Here is an 18,074-nt window from a genome sequence, read left to right on the forward strand (position 1 = left end):
CTTGCTTGCTAGTCTATTAATGCCTTGGAGTTAGTGCTGAGGGTGCATTCAGTTAAGTGGCTGTTTCCATCACTCTCACATTTGTGTAAGGACTGGTTTGTGGGAGGTCTGAAAGTGTTTGTTACCTTGTGAGGAATGTCGGGCTTAGGTAGGTGCTAAGAAAGCAAAGAAAATAAAGAACTTCTGAAATGAAACATATGTAAATCTTATTTAATTCTTTCCATTAGCTTCAACAGGTGAAAGTGTTCTCTGCCTCCTCAGAGATAAAATCTGTTCAAAATTCCTTTTTCCATCAGTTGAGCTCTGTCCCACCAGTCATTGTGACTGGAACCACAACCCACCAAAATCACTGGGAATCTTTCACAGACTCCCTTTTAGGAGATTGGAACAAGTCAAACCCAAAGAATGAGGCTCCTTTTGTTTTTCATGCAATTTCTGAAAGATTGTGATTTCATGCAATCACATCTGAAACTTACAATTGTGACAAAATCATGAGTTCAGATAATTCATTTTAATGATGTGATATTCTTTCCAATGTCATTCTGTGGCACGTGCTGGTGCTGGAAGCAGGTCTGGCTTTGTTTTGAGTAGTGTTATGAGGACTCTGAACCTTTGACCTTCTTTTTCCTTTCTGCATGTAGAAAATCCTGGAAAATTCCCAAATGGCACAAATTATAGGAGGTGCCAGACTTGACTCTGGGAACTCTTGCATGCTCTCCATCTCTCCCCCTGCTTTTTTCCTTACTGTACTTGTCAGATTGTGGGGAGAAGATAATCTTCATTTTACACAGGGGAAATTGGATGCAGTGGAAATGTATCACAGCGGTGAAAAAAGAATTGACAAATAACCCCCCTCGACATGGTGTTCAGATGTGTGGATTTTTTTATTCCCTTCCCTCTCAATCCTGGCTGTACTTGTTCCTGAATGATGGTGAGGGGAATAACAATTCTTCTTCTATCTCAGAGCAGGAAATCAGCAAGTATAATACACATATATGCATAAAATTCAGCAACAGGAGCCATTGCCCATTTAAACCATTGTTCTCCTAATTTGGAGAAAAAAGACTGTCTTACTGTCTTTATAGTAAAAGCCTCAAACAGATTAGGTCAAGTCTCTGCAGACAGAGTAATTCTGTGGTGCTTAAAATGATAGGAACTAATCTCCATGAAAGCTGAGTCCAGGGGTATAGGCTATTAGAGATAGCTATATGCTATAGGCAGAGGAGAAGATAAGAGGTCCAGCTCATAATGAGAAACGATAACTCTACACACTTTGTTTACAGTTTACCCCAAAGACCACAGATTAACACAAATCTCAGAGCATCTTTATTATGGCACTGCATTGGAGAGGGGCTGCCAACAGAGGATGGAATTGCTAAGTAGGCTGGGACCATCTGTCCTCTCAGGGAGGTGAAAACGTGCATGATTGAGTGACACCTGCTTGTCAAGTGTGGCCTGCTGGGAAATTTTCTCTTGGATCACTGAGCTCTGAGTACATTACCTGCATTAAAATCAGAAAAACAATCTCATCGCCATTATGCATTTAAGCAACTCATGGTGATACCAAAATAAAATGTATTTTCAAGATCTCCAGATCTTGCAAGATTAGGAGCTCATGTTTTGTTTTCCATATTGGCAAGCTTAGTTTCTGAAGGAATTGAGCATTTAAAAAGGACATTTTCTGTTACTTTAAGGAACACTGGAAATAAACCAACAGGCAATACAAGCTGGCTGTTTAAATTTTTTTTTTTCTTTAAAAACATTGCCTTCTCACTATAAAACAAGTCTTTGCAGACTCTGTATGCATAAAAGCATTCTCCCCGTGAAATGGAAGCATTTTGATTGCACTTTTTCTAATGCAAGGAGTTGGCCCTTTTTAAATATTGAACCACCCTGGAACATATTTAAGCTATCATTAACAACACTAAACAAAGAAGGAAAGAAAAATATGGGATGACAATTCTGTCTGAACTCATGTGATTGGGAAGAAAGCTGCTCCTTGCCCTCTTTTTTTGAAAAGCACCACAGCATGTGTTAAGTTCAGAGTGTCAGCTTGAATTTCCAGTACAGATCCTGATTTCCCTCTCTTGTGTGGTTATCAGCTTGATCATTAGACCTAAATCTGGATGCCACTGAAAATCAAAGGTGATTTTATCAGAGACTGTGGTAAATGGGATGTTTGTGTCAAGATTTGACATTTAATGTGATTCATAGTCTATTTTTCTTCCAAATTGAGGCTCATCTGCTTTTTTTTTTTTTTTTTGTTAAATAGAAAATATGCTTATCATTAAAGTCTTAGTATCTCTGTATAATTGGTGTTTTCACTTGTTGAATTGCAGAGTTACAGACCCCCACCAGAATCTACTGAAAATACATAGAAAAGTAACAAAAGAGAAGGAAGAGAGAAAAAAGTGGTGAGCAGTAATTGTATATCCTGAGTAAACAGCAGTACCAGTCCTACTGCAAAATAGCTTGTAGTTCTGTAATTGATTTAGTAAAGAAGTAATTCTATGAACCTGGCTTATTAAAGCTTGTTAAAGACAATAAAAAAACTTCAGTGGATATTGAATCAGGTTGTTGCAGTATTAAGAGGGCTTCTATGCTTCAGTTTTCCATTTTCCAGTCAATAAATAACATATGTTTCTTCTGGACAATGTAGACTGTGTTTGTTACTTACATTGTTGTGAGTGCTGGAGCTGCCCAGCAGCCCTGTGATACTAGTATTAAATATATATATTTCTCTCAGAAAAAGGGTAAAGCAGACATGCAAATAGGATCATAGAATGTTTTGGGTTGAAATGGACCTTAAAGATCGCGTCATTCTCCCTGGCAGGGACACCTTCCCCACAACAGGATGCTTTGAGCGCCATGCAAAACGGCCTTGAACACTTCCAGGGATGGGGGGAAGTAAGAACAGGATCCATCATTTTCTTGCAGAGTGTGGGGTGGCTGAGCCCCTGCAGGCAGGAGGCTGCCCTGGAGGAGGGGCTACAGCCTGGAAAGATTTCCTGGAGTGCTGGAGCAGCATCTTCTGGTGCAGGGTGGGTGCTAAACAGCAAGGCAGGAACCCTACTTTTGTGACTGTGGATGGGATCCTCAGGGCAAAGGCAAAAGCTGATGGTGCTCTGGAACTGTTGGAGGTCAAGGACTGGATGAGCTCCTGCAGAGCCTGCTGCATGGTGTACAACCATCCCCTGAAAAACCTAAACCTCTTGTACAGCTAACCTACAAACTGCAAGGTTGTGTTTGTTGGCAGACTCTATTTTAAGTCATCTGGTTTTACAAATTGGTTATAGCTAAGTATTAGTATGGTCATTGCATTCTTCTGCTTTTGGAACTCCAGATCTCATTTCTATTGACATGAAGGCTACTTTGAGCCACTCACGCTCACATTGTCCAATGTGGTCATTTGGTAGATGCAAATATAATTTGTTACTACCCTGGGATCTGTTTGCATCTTCAGAAGTGTTTACTGTGACCTTTATTAAAAGGGAATTGTAGTTTTGATCTGAAAATTTAGTATGGTAAAGAAACATAAGGATACCTTGAGTTTTTTCTGAATTCATTACCAGATTAAGATCCCAGGACTTCAGTGACTTTATTTTCAACCTACACAGGTGTAACTGAGAGGTCCTTTGTCTGTATTTTCAGTTCTGATACAGCCAATAGAGACAAAAGAATTATGATTCCATTGGTCACATTTAACTTCTTCCTCCTATTGTTTCTTGCATTTAGCTTTTGTTCCTGTTTTCACGTATTTTCATTTCTTTGAATAAATGGACATATAAAAAAGCGAGCAAAAACCCCCAAAACAGTGTTCAAGCAAATGACTCTTGTTTGAAACCCAGCAAATGAATAGGACCAGGCAAGCACACAGGCTGTAACATGCTTCCAAAGCTGATTGTCTGAAACGCTGGGGCTCTGCTCCGCCCCTTCTGTTCTGCCCTTGTGGGCTTGAAAGCACCTCGGGCAAGAGACTGTTGGAGCAGTGAGATCTCTGAAATTTTTCTTTGAATAAATTCATAATTAAATACTCTGGTGTGAAAGAGATGGGAAAAAAAAAAAGAATGTTGTTTTCCCTGCTGCTTAGAAATTTTAAATTGGTTGGTTCTTTTTGTTGGTGGGGGCAGGAAAAAACTGTCTAACCTGAAAGTGCTTCTGTTTGTCTGGGAATGCTTTTGCTCCTGCTTTACATGTACAGAATATACATTGAGAGAAGCACTGAGGGAGTGTATCATTCAGAGAATGGGAATCATAGAGCAATTAATAATTCAGGTCTGTTGTACCCTGACATACACAATAGTATGGCATCAATCTTAAATTGCACACAGAGAAGTACAGTCCATCAATCACTTGGTTCTTTCATCCAGTTTTGAATAATTGTTTATTTATATTTTTCTGATTTTCTCTGGGAAACTAACTTTTTCTGGCCCTCATTGGAGTATTTTCCCTTGATAAAACATGCCTTTACTCCCGTGGTCTTAGTTGATGCAGAGTGATAAAAAATATGCAGATATATTCAGTATATGAACTAGAATATCAAGTATTTGCTCCTAGACTTTTTTCTAATGGTGCTGGGATGTAACTATTTCTAGGAATAGAGTACTTGAGATTTTATATTTAATATTTTCTATATCCAAACCCTCAAAATATTTGAACAAAAATATGAAGGTGTAGAAGTCTCTGTTTTTCCATTGCACATTACCAGGACAGTTGGTAGTGTTTGTAAAGTTGTGTAATGTGGCCAGGGGTGCTGAAAACGTGAGTACATTCAGGGTTAAGCACCTGGACAAAGCTACAACAAAGTTTTGAATTTCTGCTCTTGAACTGATACACTAAGGACCTGAATTTGGGCATGAAAGATCCAAGATTTTGTGTGACCATCCCATTTGGACACATCATCCCCAGGTGTTGCCCCCTCTCTGGTGTTTTGCCAACATGATTTTTCCACTTACGTTTCTTGCTGTCTGCTTGTGGTGGAAATACTTTTCCTAGGTCACTTTTCTGTGACAAAACTGCTTGATAATATTAACTAAATAGGCTGTTGCTTTTGGAAGCACAGGTCAGGTTGGCATTGTCTGTTGCAGGTGCCTGCATAACTCCCCAAGGGGACACTGGTGACACTTGGAAGATCCCAAGGAGCAGAATGGAACCCACCAGATTTGGGTTATATTTGCAGCCACAAATCAGTTACAATTTGCAGCAAATCTTCTGCTTCTCTTTCTGCATCTCCAAAATGCCTTTGCCTGAGTTTCTCATTCTGTCCCTGTGTTGTCAGCTGCAGTTTATTAAGGGGAAAGAAAAAAAAAAGAAAAAAGCTTTGCCCTGTTCTTCCCTGTCTCCTGGGCACTGCTCAGTGAGGAACATGGTTGGATCATGTGGCAAAGGAGAAACCTGAGGTGTCTCCTGCTACCAAAAAGTTACTCTCTCACATTCACATCACATCATATCTGCCCTGTTCATCTAAGAGCAGTTAACTTTTTGGGGCAAAGATGCAGCTTTTTTTGGTTTTGTGCAGCTCCAAATGCAACACTGATGTGCTCATCAAAATTCTGAGAAAATTTAAATAATTATAGTGAGAATATGAAGTTTTTTCTTTGGCTTCTTTGCTGCCTGACAAGATTTAGCACCCCAGGAATTTGTTTAACAGGGCCCAGTTGCAGAGGGAGAATTCTTGTGGCCACATCCACAGTGTTTCTGTCTGGAATTAGGTTTGATGGAGGTTCAGAAATAACATCCTGCAGGTAATCCAGGTGTGACAGATTTTTGGTTTCAAATGGATGGTTATTGTATGGGCAAGAATGCTCTGCTCTAGCTGCTTTGGGTTTATGGTTGCTTACTCCTCTGAGGTATCAAGAGGTACCCAAAAATTGAGGAGGAGATAGAAGAGAAAGAAAGAAAAAATAAGCCAAGGGTGTGAGTGTGAAGAAATTTCCAGCATGAGGATGAAGGCACAGAAAGACAGCTAAAAGCTGTCACATGTCAATCACACAAAGGGTAGGAAGCATATGTGATGCAGTTAATGCTCTGAGCAAAGGGGAATGGAAAAACAACTGGTCTCTGGGTATTAGTTATATACTGAACTGCTAATAAGTTGGAGACAGTGTGAGCATCAACTTCTGATAAATATCAGCCTTGGAAAACAAATACAGTGCAGGATAAGACAATTTAGAGTAGTACAATATTAACCACGGAAGTACAGGTAAAGTTAGTAAGGTGTGCTGGCACTGCACCTGTACAAATACTCCTGCCCTTTGCAGGGCACTTGCTGGTAGTGATGCACAATAAAGGTGCATTGATTTCTTTTATCATCAAACTAGTGGTAAGGTCTGAAATACTGAGTGAACCAAAAGACCTCATTAACTTCAACTATCAACAACAGTCTAATGTAAAAAAAAAGTTAAAAATCCTGAGCATCATCTCAAACAGTCCCTCTCTCATTATCTCAGCCCTTCCTGGAGAAGATCAATAAGCAATTTGCATATTTTTTATCAATATTTAATGTAATGCAGCAGGATGCTTTTGATGGCTTGAGTCCTTCTGTGCACTCTTTTAACATGACAGAGACTAAGAGCCCAGCAGGTGCTCAGGTGCTGGGGTCAGTTCCTAGTTAAAAACATTAGGGATTGGTGTGGCTAAATAATCTACAGCTGCCCATCCAAGGGCAGGAGTGAGAGCTCACACAGCATGGTGATGAATTTTAACGATCTGGGAAGACAAATGAGCCTGGGCTGCCATGCAATTAGTGGGCTGTGGAAAGATGTGTTGGGTCTAAATGAGGGACATGATCTGCTCTTGACTCTCAGTGTGGTAGGAGCCCTCCCTCTGAAGGCCATAATGAGGAAGGTAGATGAGATCCCAAACAGGTTGACAGAACAATTAAGGGGAAATGGGAGTTGATTCAAAATGCGGTATCGCCATCAGCAGCACAGATACGTACAGAGCTACCCCCTCAAGGAGCTTGTGCTACTCTTCAAAACTGGAGATGTACCCAGGGTATTGCTTTCACTCCCTGTTACTTAAAAAAGTATATATATATTTTAAAATTTATCCCTGAATCAACTTTTACTTAAATAGGAGCATAACTTGAAAGAAAAGGCCTGGCTCTGATCTCACTCACTGTGGGGTAAATTGTGAGTTGCTCCTCCAGACTGTCTGCAATGATAATGAATCCTAAGATGGTGCATCTTGTGAAGATCCACGTCTTGTGCAATAGACAAATGCAGTTTTTTATCCAGCCATCTGATTATTGCTAGAGTCTGCTTGATTGGAATTCAACACTCTTCAATGACCATGGAAGCTCAGAAGGGCTGATGGAGAGGCTTCTGCCATGTTCCTGAAGAAAACTCTAGAGAAGAAGAAATAAAACATGGGTGCTTTGAAAATGTTTCATAAGAAAATAATATAGATATTAAAAAAGTTAATTTTAAAGAGAAATCAAATTTATTGTTGGACTTGGTGAACTTATAGTTCTTTTCCTATACTACCTAAGTATTTCTATGATTCCATGAAACTATGGTTAGTAACTAGATGCCAGAAGAAAGTAAACAAGTTGAGATTTTTACCTATTTAATTAGAAAAACAGCAGCACTAAAGTACTAAAACAATGCACCAGGTAGGAGTAATATGTTCAGTAAATCTAGTCTCACTTTTCTGCCTCAAATATATCAAAAGGAAGAAATAAATTTCCTTGAATAGATCTCATTATTTGAACATATTCACCTAGCCTGACAATAGAAAATAATTATATACATGATGTCTGAGCTGCATCAAACAGATCTGGTTTCCTTGGTGGGACAGATTCATTGCTTCTGCTTCATTAGAGAGATTCCCTGTCACAGAGATCACACAGTGCTGTTGCCCTCGTTGGCCTGGACAGCGTCACAACCAGTGTGGATACTGGCATGTGCAAATTGAAAAAAGGTCTCCACAAACTGCCTCTCATGTGGCATTATCTCATTCCATGTGTAGTCACTGCTGAGCTGATGAGTGATGGCAGGCAGTCACCTTGGTTTTCATGACTTTGTAAAATGTGGTGACTGCAATGTTTATAGAGGTAAACATAAAATATTGAAATTAACGGGGCCAGAGAGAGCTGGTTCCCACTGCATCTCCCCAGGGTCACAGGCAAGCTGTGAAGAACCAGGGGATGAATGTCTTCCACACAGCCACACAGAGCAGCAGGGCTCAGCTTGGTTCTGGGGCTATAGCACAGTCAGGAGATGCTTATGTTAATGTTCAAGTAGATTGGGAAAATGTAGAAATAAACTGGGGATTTGTTCTTCTCCCTGTAGTGTGCAGGGAAGCAGCTACAGGTTGATGGCAGGAATACACGGCCTGGTGCAGCAAGCAAAAACAAAACCAGGGAAATTGTGTTTTCTGGGAAAGAGTATTTTTGCTGTTTTGTTTCTTTCCATTGTTGATTTTGTTACCCATTGCTCCATACAGAGGTTTGACCTATCTGGAAGCTGTGTTTAAACCCACAACAGCCTTTTAGGCTTTGAGCCATATGTTTATATTACGAACTGCTTTGTTATATACAGATATTTAGAGCAGACAAGGACGAAAGTATTGCTTCAGCTTTTCAATGCTTGGTGAAGAAAAAACCCAAACACAGGAAGAACAAAATGTTTCACATTTTTATACTACTGTGGTAAAAATACCATTGCAACCCTAGATTAATTTTCTAATTGATAAATTTACAGGAGCTTTTTGCTTAGAAAGTACCTGATTTTGCTTTTAAAAAAAACCACCTTAAGAAATATGTTTTCTAGCCATCTTTATTTATGCCAGCTAGTTAACATAGTAGTCTCAAATATAATAGTCTTATGCATACATGCAGACCTATATTTTAGAAATTTTCCATTTCAAAACTTCAGGCAGAGAGCTTGAAAATGCTAACAATACTTGGGATATTTAGGCACATGGTTCCATCTAGAAGGGGAAAAAAATGGGGAAAAAAAGAAGCACCCCAAACCATGAAATTAACATATCAGCTTAATTTCATTCACCCCCTCCTAAGACTGATTACTGCAAAATATAATTTGTGCTAATTGACCAAAGCAGTGTTATGCAGAAGTCCATGATTTCTGTTTATCCTAGTTATCCATGTTAGTATTTGTTATTTGTTTATCATGTGACCATGGGAAAACACTTTTAACTAGAAGCAGGAAGAGATGACCACTGACTAAGAATAATGCCTTTTCTCCTAGAACTCTGCCTGGAGGCTGACTGAGACTGGTTCAATGAAATGATCCACTTGTTTTTTTTCTTTTTTCTTTTCTCCCCAGATTTTTCCCATAAATTTCTTCCTTTCTGTCTAAATCTCTGAATATTGAGCCAAATCCCAGGTAATGGAAAACATGGATATTTTTTGCCTATAAACTTTCCTCAGAGCAGAGCAAAGTGCTTAAAAGGTGAAAGGTACAGAAAAGCCCAGAGTTGGGCAGAGCTAAGGCTGCTGGTGATCTCTGTAACAATCCAAAATCCCAGGTGACACTGGAGACCTCTGATAAATAGGTTGTCCCCTCTACATTAAAGAGTCTGTTTGCCTTTTCTGTCAAATACAGTGATCATTGCACAGTTTTTCCTGGATTAAAGCAAGGCTGTTTTACAGATGTACAACATACAAAGGTTACAAAATTTTGGAAGTGTGATCCAGGCTCGTTAATGTTGCTTTGTTTTTTAAAAAATGAGCAATATTTGACCCATAATATTTAACATGTGACAAATGAGGCTTGGAGTTACCAATGACATTAAGGTCACTGCAGCTTCTCCCTGAACCCAGCAGAAGGTTTTGTCTCTTGCTCACTTTCCTCTTCCTCCATCAGTTGTGTATCAGCTTTAGATTACTAAAGCTCATGAACAGTAGTGAAGTGTAGAGATGTTTGATCAACTCCAATGTGCTGGCACCTTTACATAGCAGAAAGGACTGCTCTGAGCCATTTCGGGGTGCTGGAAGGAACATGGCTGTGGTTCTGCTGTGAAATTTCAATATAATAACATTTACACCTCAGTGAAGAGGTTGGTGAAGTCTTCAAATTTGCAGTCTGCAAATCCACCTTGTTGTAAGTTCCTCTTTGACCTGGGCCAGCTGAGCAAGAAAAGCTGACCTTCAAACATGGTCTTGTTTCCTAACTCTCTTTAAAAGCAGGAATATGGTGCAGCTTTCTGCATTATGACAGGGAATTGAATGGTTTTCTTTGTTGCCTGGAGATGCTCTTGGCTGGCCTTAGCTTGAGTACTTCAGTGCTACAAGCAGGAAGGGGATAAACAGGAAAAAGTCCGGAGACCAGCAAATACCAATCAAGATGTTATAAAGAAAAATTGAATGAATAGGGATTGTTTAGTCTATAGAAGAAAAGTCTAACAGGAATGGGGCTAATAGACTTCAAATATATAAAACTGCTGCTGGAGGGAAGAAGGAAATGAGCTTTTCTCCTCATCTGATGGCAGTAAACAAGAACTAATGCTCTTGAACTGATGAAAATAGGGAAGATTCAGGTTGGACATTAGAAACAACTTTTGATGGCAATACTATGAGCATTGCAATAAGCTTCTCTGGAGGATGTGCATTGAGTAAAAACATCCAGCGCTCCTTCTGTTGTCCCTTCTGTTCCTGTAATTCTTGAGTTCCCCAATAACTTGGACTCTGAACATGTATCTGAGAAGGAGGAATGCTCTGTGAGAAAGTGAGGAATGTAAAAGAAGTTAAATCTCAGCTTCTATGCAAACTTCATATGTCATCTAGGGCAAAAACCAAAGAAATTCTAGAGAACTTCCATTTTTTCAAACAAAGATAAAATTTCAATTCCTTTCCCTTTTTGCTTTTTTTAAGTGGATGGCAAACTACTGGGTTAGGATTGTAGTCTCTGCATAATTCTGAAAAGGTAAAGCTGTTGGTCAGGGTTCACAGACAATAATGTAAGTATGATTATGATTTTAATATTTTCACAAAGCTCCATTCTGGTTTCTTCTTCTAGTGTTGAGTCCTTTGATTGTGTTTCATTCTGGGAAGATCCCAAGGTCTTCAGTGTCTTCTCTTCTTTTCTGCCTAATAACGATCAATTTTCTTGACAAGTATCAAAGAAAGCATTACCTCCACCTAGAATTAATTTGGTGTATTTATCTGCATTGTATTTTTTCACTCCCTGTGGCTTCTCTTTATTTTTGGGGTAGTTTAAAGTGGTGGTTTTTTTTAGTATAAAAACTGAAGCTTTAAAAACAGATAAAAATACATAACTGGTGGTTTGCACTGTGTTGGACACAACCTTATAGTACTTAACAAATCCAGGCCTCACTGGAGTCATTGCAAAGACTTCACTTACCTCACCATATTATTCTAGCTTCTCACATTTGCACTCATCAATCATGTTCCTTCATCATGGCCCCAAATCTATTTTGTCCCCTATAATTTTGACATAATATGTTGGCACTGCCTCTCTGATCAGGACTCAGAAAAATTGCATGTGGGTCTATCAACGTCTTTTAAATTCCCCCTACTTTCCAATCTGTAACCTTTCCCCTATATATTAACTTTGAAAAGTTTCCATGGAATCAGTTGTGGTTTATACTTTGGCACCACCATTTTTAGCTGAAGTATTTGGCTGTTAGTTCAGATTTCTCATCCCTAGTAGCTATAGCTGCAACTCCTGTGAGATGTGTTAGCTAACTATGGCTTTTCCTTGAACAGGCACCTTCATGGGTGCATATGCATTCATACATCATTACTTTAATTAAATGCTTCTCTTTGGAGGAACAAATCAGATCTTATTACAGAATAGTGAATTGATTTGTTGCCAGCCCAATTTCTTTGAGTTTGGACCAGCCTGCATCATGCCCAAACACAAAATCCAATTGTGATATTAGAGAGACAGTCGCCATGATTATTTCAGTGGACAATTACCAGATGGACTCTTTCCTGACTTCTGTTTCCTTAAGAAGAAGATTCTGGAGCTGATTTTAGGCATTTGATGCTCCTTTTTGTGTAATTAAAGAGAAAGAGCCTTTGCAAGCAGCCTGGTATTTAGTGCAGCTACACACAAGCAGAGGTCTCTTTCAGTTAATTTGCCAGAGTGAAAAAGGCCTTTTCTCCACAGAAAGGCCTCAGTTTACCGCTTTGTACACCTGGTTTTGAGGTCATCAGCCTCTGCTCATCCTTTTGAAGCTGTGCAGAAAGAGTTCAAGAGTGAGAGGAAGCAAGAGAATCTGTTTCTCTAGGCTGCATTTGAGGGTGTGTTGATGAGAGGGTTCAGGAGAAGAAGTTGTGTTTCCAGCCGTAGCATCTCAGCCTGCTCACACAATTTAAAATTGAGGGGTCTCCTGAGAAAAACTGGAAAAAAGCGAATCCATGCTGAGATGCAGTCGTTTTTCTAGAATACTGCACTGACAAGGTTTGCTAAGTTTGGTCTAAGCATGCCCAATGGATCAGAGCTTCCCAAGGGTTTATCCACCCACCTCCCTACTCTATCTCTGATTATTAAACTAAACTAAAACATCTAGCTGCTTGGATCTACTTCTCTTTCATAGTGAATGGAGACAACTCTGTTTAGAGGTGCAGAGAAATTTGTAGTCCAGCATTCAGATGGAAAACAGCATTCACAAGGACAGGCAGAGATATTAGATTCTAATTTATACTAAAGTCCAGTGTTTATGGGGCTTCCAGTGCTCCAAATCTCACACAATACTCTAATTCTTCAGGCTGCAATGTGTAGAAATAGCAGCTTTCTGTATGATGATGATAAGTGATTTCCACATTAATTTCAAAATTTCATACAGATTGTTATGGTCTGTGGGTTTGGAAGAAGTAAAGAAAGTGGTGCCAAGATCCCTTGGCATGATACTGCTCTACCAGGCATCCAAACTCCCAAAAATATTGGATGCAGACAGAGCCCTAATGCAGTATCTTGACTGCCTTAGAGCTGGAAACAGGTGGCATCCATTAAAAATCTGCAATTGGTTATAATTCCCATCTCAAACCAGTCCCAGCTGCAGTTTGCCCACTGTAGGGAAGAGGAGGCCATACTGTAAGCAGAGCAACCAGGCATTAAAGGGGCCTGGTTGTGATTTGTTGCTTTTGTATTTCTTTTTCTTATTAGTAGAGCTAGTCTCTTTGCTAAAAGCCTTGTAAAACAGTACAGACATTTTGAAAGCTCTTACTTGAGAGGTTTTAGAAAACTGATCCTTTGAATCAGTGATTTCAGACTCTGCTTTTGATGAGGGTGAGGAGAAATATTTTTATTTGTCTTAAGAAAGAAATCTTACAAATTAGGACTAGCTGAAAAACTGCCTCTGAGATGTCTTTCTCTTCTCAGAGATGAGGAGGACTCTCCCTGCACTCTATTTTTTTCTCTGGGGCTGCTGCCAATCTTGCTTCTCACCCCCTGGCTGGAGACACGCAGCCCAGTCCTGAAGGAGTAGCAGGACAGATAAAATAACAGAAGATTTGCTGAACTGTCTTCCTTATGCAATGAAAGCCTTGCTTTAGAGCATTTAAATCAGTAATTTCAATATTTCTTGTGATTAGCAAAGCTTTGGGGAAATATTTTCACTGCACATAAAGAAGGACGTGCATCTGTGCCTTTAAAAGATGAGGCAGCCTCAAAATATTACTGTGTGGTTTGCAAGTTAAAGACTACAACTTTTCCCTGGTGTGCCTGTGTTCACCAGATTCATCAAATCTAAAATAAATTATAATTTCCCTGGCTATTGTGTTTAACAAAGCTTTGGAGACATCAGTTGTCTTATTAACATTTATATTCCATTTTTTCTCCCTAGTATTTTTTTCTGGGAAATTAAGGAAAGCTTATTAGTGTTTGGAATGGTGCAAAGATATTTTATTAAAAAAACCCCCAAAAACGGGGGGGGGGGGGGGGGGGGTAGGGGAGAAAAAAAGCTTTTCTTTTATTCTGAAGAAATGTTGTCAAATGTCCAAGGATTTTTGGTGTGGGAGGATACCTGGATTATCCCTATTAACTTTATAATTGCAATGGTATTCACTGACAGATTAATTGTTCTAAGGCAAGATTTATCTGATACAAACAAATGCACCTGCCTGGCAAGTGAAATTGCAAAAAATGTTTCCTTTTTTGTCTCTTAGTATGTACACCTCTTTACTTTTCTGCAGGATGGCCATTACAGAAGATAATTGATTATTGTGAACCATCACAGTGTCAAATACGATGTAGAAGGGACATGATTGAATTTGGAACAACTCCCATTCTTTCCTTGGCTCCTTCACTCCACAGGAGTTATTTATTTATTGTTTTACGTAATCTTGGGGTTTCTTCCCTTTGTTGGCCTTTTGCATTCTGCAAGCTGAGTTTTCTCTTTTCTGCAGCTTCTGTGATGCAAAGAGGGGTGTGTGGACATGTAAACAGAGCAATTATCATGATTTTCTTGGGTTTAAACCATGCTTTTAAGAAGCTATTGAGTAAATAGACTCTTGGCCATTTATCATAGGAGTATTCTGACTATTCAGTAATATAAACCTGTAATGCCTGTAACACTTCACAAAAGAACTCTTTCTCCTAGAATTACAGCCTGTAATAAACCTGTGTTGAATCCCTAAGTGCATCCTAACTACACAGAGCATTATCAGACATAGGCCTCAGTGGGAGCTTTATGTGCCTGAGATTTGTAGAAAGTAGCTGTTGTACCATAAATTCTTTCATGCGGGGATCATTCTGTCTCTCCTTGGTGATGCTCCAGGAGCAAATAATTATATTAACTAAATATAATGCATATCACATATCATGCAGTGGTAATTGTTTCCAGTGGAGTTGCTGTATCCCTTAGGTTTTAACATAATCCTCTAGATTTCATGGTAAATGAACAAATAAATCATGTTTCCCCCATAAAATTTTTCTCTGACCCTATCTCTGATGCATGACTCTGCATGATGCATGTATGAATCGAGGAGACATATAAGGCAAGAGTCTAAAGCACTCTTTCTTTAGACTGTGTTGTGCTACTTCACATTGTTCTATTTGCCTTGGAGATTAACCTGATAAATATCCCTTCCCTGAGCAGAACTTGAACATGGATCACATGGTGTGACCAAAACTCAGCCACTGTAATGTTCATTCAGTGGGATTGGTTTTTTAATGCAAACAAAACAGAATATTTGTATTCAGTGTGTGCAGTGTTCCCACCTGATAGTGTATCTGCAAATTTGTACTTTTTGCTGCCATTCCCAGAAGATACGTTGGGATGAGCTGCAGCTATTTGTATATGGTACAGAAATGAAATCACATTGTGTCACTCTGCAAGACGCCACACAATGCTGAGCCTTTTGCAATCACAACCACATTCACATCTCCCTGTATCTCAGTATTACCCTGTGGTGGTCTGGAATGGGGAATGGCCATGGTTTCCTCTGGTAGGCCGGATCCTGTCCTGTTCACTCTGCTATCTCCCCTGACAGTGCCACAAACCAGCAGTTCTGTCTTGCTTTGCTTAATGCCATGTTCAGAAGAAGCTCCTCTTTTGAAATCCCCTGCTGCTAAATTAGGAAGAAACTGATGTTCCCAGGTACCCAGACTTCAGGCTTTTCCTGGATGTTTTCTGAAACTTAGCAATAACAATACCATAGTTTTTCAAGCAGCCTAGTGTTATCCTTAAAATAATATAAAGTGTTTCTTGGGAGAAATCTTAACCCTGGAGCTTTCAGAAGTTTGTGCTCACTTGACAGAAAATGGGTGGTCTCAAAGCTAAGACCTTCCCCATTTACCTGGCAGTGATTTCTCTATCAGATGTGGTTGAGAAAACCCTTAAGAACAACAAGGAACACCTCTAATCTGTGAGAGAAAAGTATGTGGCAGTATAAATTTTAGTGTTTCATATCAAATTCTTTCCAAGAACTTTGATGCAGAAAGTCCAAACCTCCATTTAAGTTGAGCCATTTTGAAAGCATGTTCTGCATGGACATGCATGGCTCAGTTCTCCTTGTAAGAACAGTAGAGAAGACATAATTTTATCATGGAGTTTTATAATTGATACAGAGTAAATTAAACATTCAGAGACAGATCATATGGCAAAAGCATGAATCACAGAATATCCTAATACTTTGCTGGAATTACGTCTGCTATATGTGTATGCTAAAATATAATTTATTGAATGTCTAGGGCTGGTTCCAGGTTTCAGTCAGTCAAATGTGTCTGTATGGGAATACTGAGATATTCTTGCAGCTGAGTGGCTGTGAAGTCAGCCTGTTCCTTGAGCAGCTTGCAAAGTCTTTGGCTTGGCATTACCTCACCTAATGTGCAACCAGCATTAAGACTTCCCCTGAAGCAATACATTTAATTGCATGCTCTACTAGAAGGAAAAGAAGTCTAATTAGTCCCAGATTTATTCTATCAATAAAGACAAATTATTTTTTTTCCTGATCTAAATACAAAGTAGTTAAGAGAGATTTTTAGGCAAATCAAGATCTTTGTTGAAAGAGAATGTAACTTGTGTTGGTTATGGAAATTTTAACCATTTTTACTAAACAGTGGCTTTTAATAAGGCTAATCTGGTTTTCACAATAAAACCTTAGTTAAATATTTTGCATGCTACATTCTAATATGATTTAGTAGGCTGTTTTCATTATTGCCTTAGTTATTTATTATAATGTACTGTCAGGAGGAGCACTAAATTCATCTGTAGCACTGTTCATTACCATTTTAGTAAACAATGACAAGATTCTTTAAATTGTGCTATTGTGGTAATTGAGGGGGTGGAGTTTTATTCTCATGGTTCAATGTTCTAAAGAAAAAAAAAAGCAAGAAACAAAACCCAAGAAACAAAAAACAGCAACAAAGCTGGGCCCCTTTTCCTTCCCTTCCCTTTAAAGCCCTATAGCAGCATGAATGAAACATCACCAAACAATTGCATCCCTCCACTCCCCAGGGAACTAACATATTTTATCAGCATTTGCAATGAAAAGAACAAATATCAGAATCTCGGTAATACTGTGGCTTCAATTCTCCTCCCCCTGCATTATTATTTTTTTTAACTCATTTTAGAGAGCTGCATGTTGCAATTCCCAGCTCTGTGCAGGAGAAGCCCTAATAACTGGTCAGAATTCACATGCACACCCACCCCATGTACACGTACACATCTTTTTTTTCCTTTCATAGTGCAGCACAAGATATTATCTTGGTAATTCTCTATTCACTGTGTTACACCTCTTCCCACTAATCCAATGCAGAACCAGATTACCCACCAAGCCTTTTGAAGCCTTGATGTTATTTTGCTTGATAAATTGGGCACAAGACTAAAATTGAAAAGAAATCCTGTTTTTATTATTGGAGACAAATCTAGCAAGCAGGAAGCATATGTTGTGCTTTGGACCACATGCTGGGGAGAGGGAGCTAGAGGGCTCTCACACCAATCAGTTACTGCAAACAATGCCCAGTGTCCACCTGGGACAGAGCCTGTGCCATTAGTCTTGACTGGAGCTGCCCCCTAATGCCACCAGGCAGCCCCAAGGAGCAGAGACACCCACCTGACAAAATGTCACAAAGAAAAAAGAAAAAAAAAAGTCAATATGTTGGATATTGATCTGCATTATTTTATTTTTTTTTCCTTACCATTTCATGCGGGAATATGCAGATCAAAGAGGGAGGGGGGAGAGGCACGTTTCAGAAGCCAGCAAAAGGCTTCTGTGAAAGCTCTAATGGCAGTGGGCTAGAGCTAGTGCAAGGAACACAATAAGCACATGGACTGGCAAGTGCTGTGTTTTTCAAAGGGCAGTGTTGAGTATTGATCTGTATTAGAAATGATAATGAGGTTATTTTGTGCCTCAGTGAAATACCTTAACTGTTTCAGTGCTTCAAATGCATTAGAGGTAAAGTGTTGGAGGCTATGAATTTTTAATGCCTCCAACTCCAGTTCCTAAATTTTTTCTGTCTTTCCAATAGCTATTTCAGTTTTATATTCCAGGGCTATTGCAGCTACTTCTTGAGACAGTTTCAGCTTCCCATTTCAATGTAGCCCCCTGTGAAATAGGTGTTACCAAAATCCACTACACAGAAAGAAGCTTTTCTTTGTTAACATCTTGCAGAGTCTTCCACATTTAAAATATTTTAATG

This window comes from Molothrus aeneus, chromosome 6 (genome assembly GCF_037042795.1).
Source record: "Molothrus aeneus isolate 106 chromosome 6, BPBGC_Maene_1.0, whole genome shotgun sequence".
Taxonomy (NCBI): domain Eukaryota; kingdom Metazoa; phylum Chordata; class Aves; order Passeriformes; family Icteridae; genus Molothrus; species Molothrus aeneus.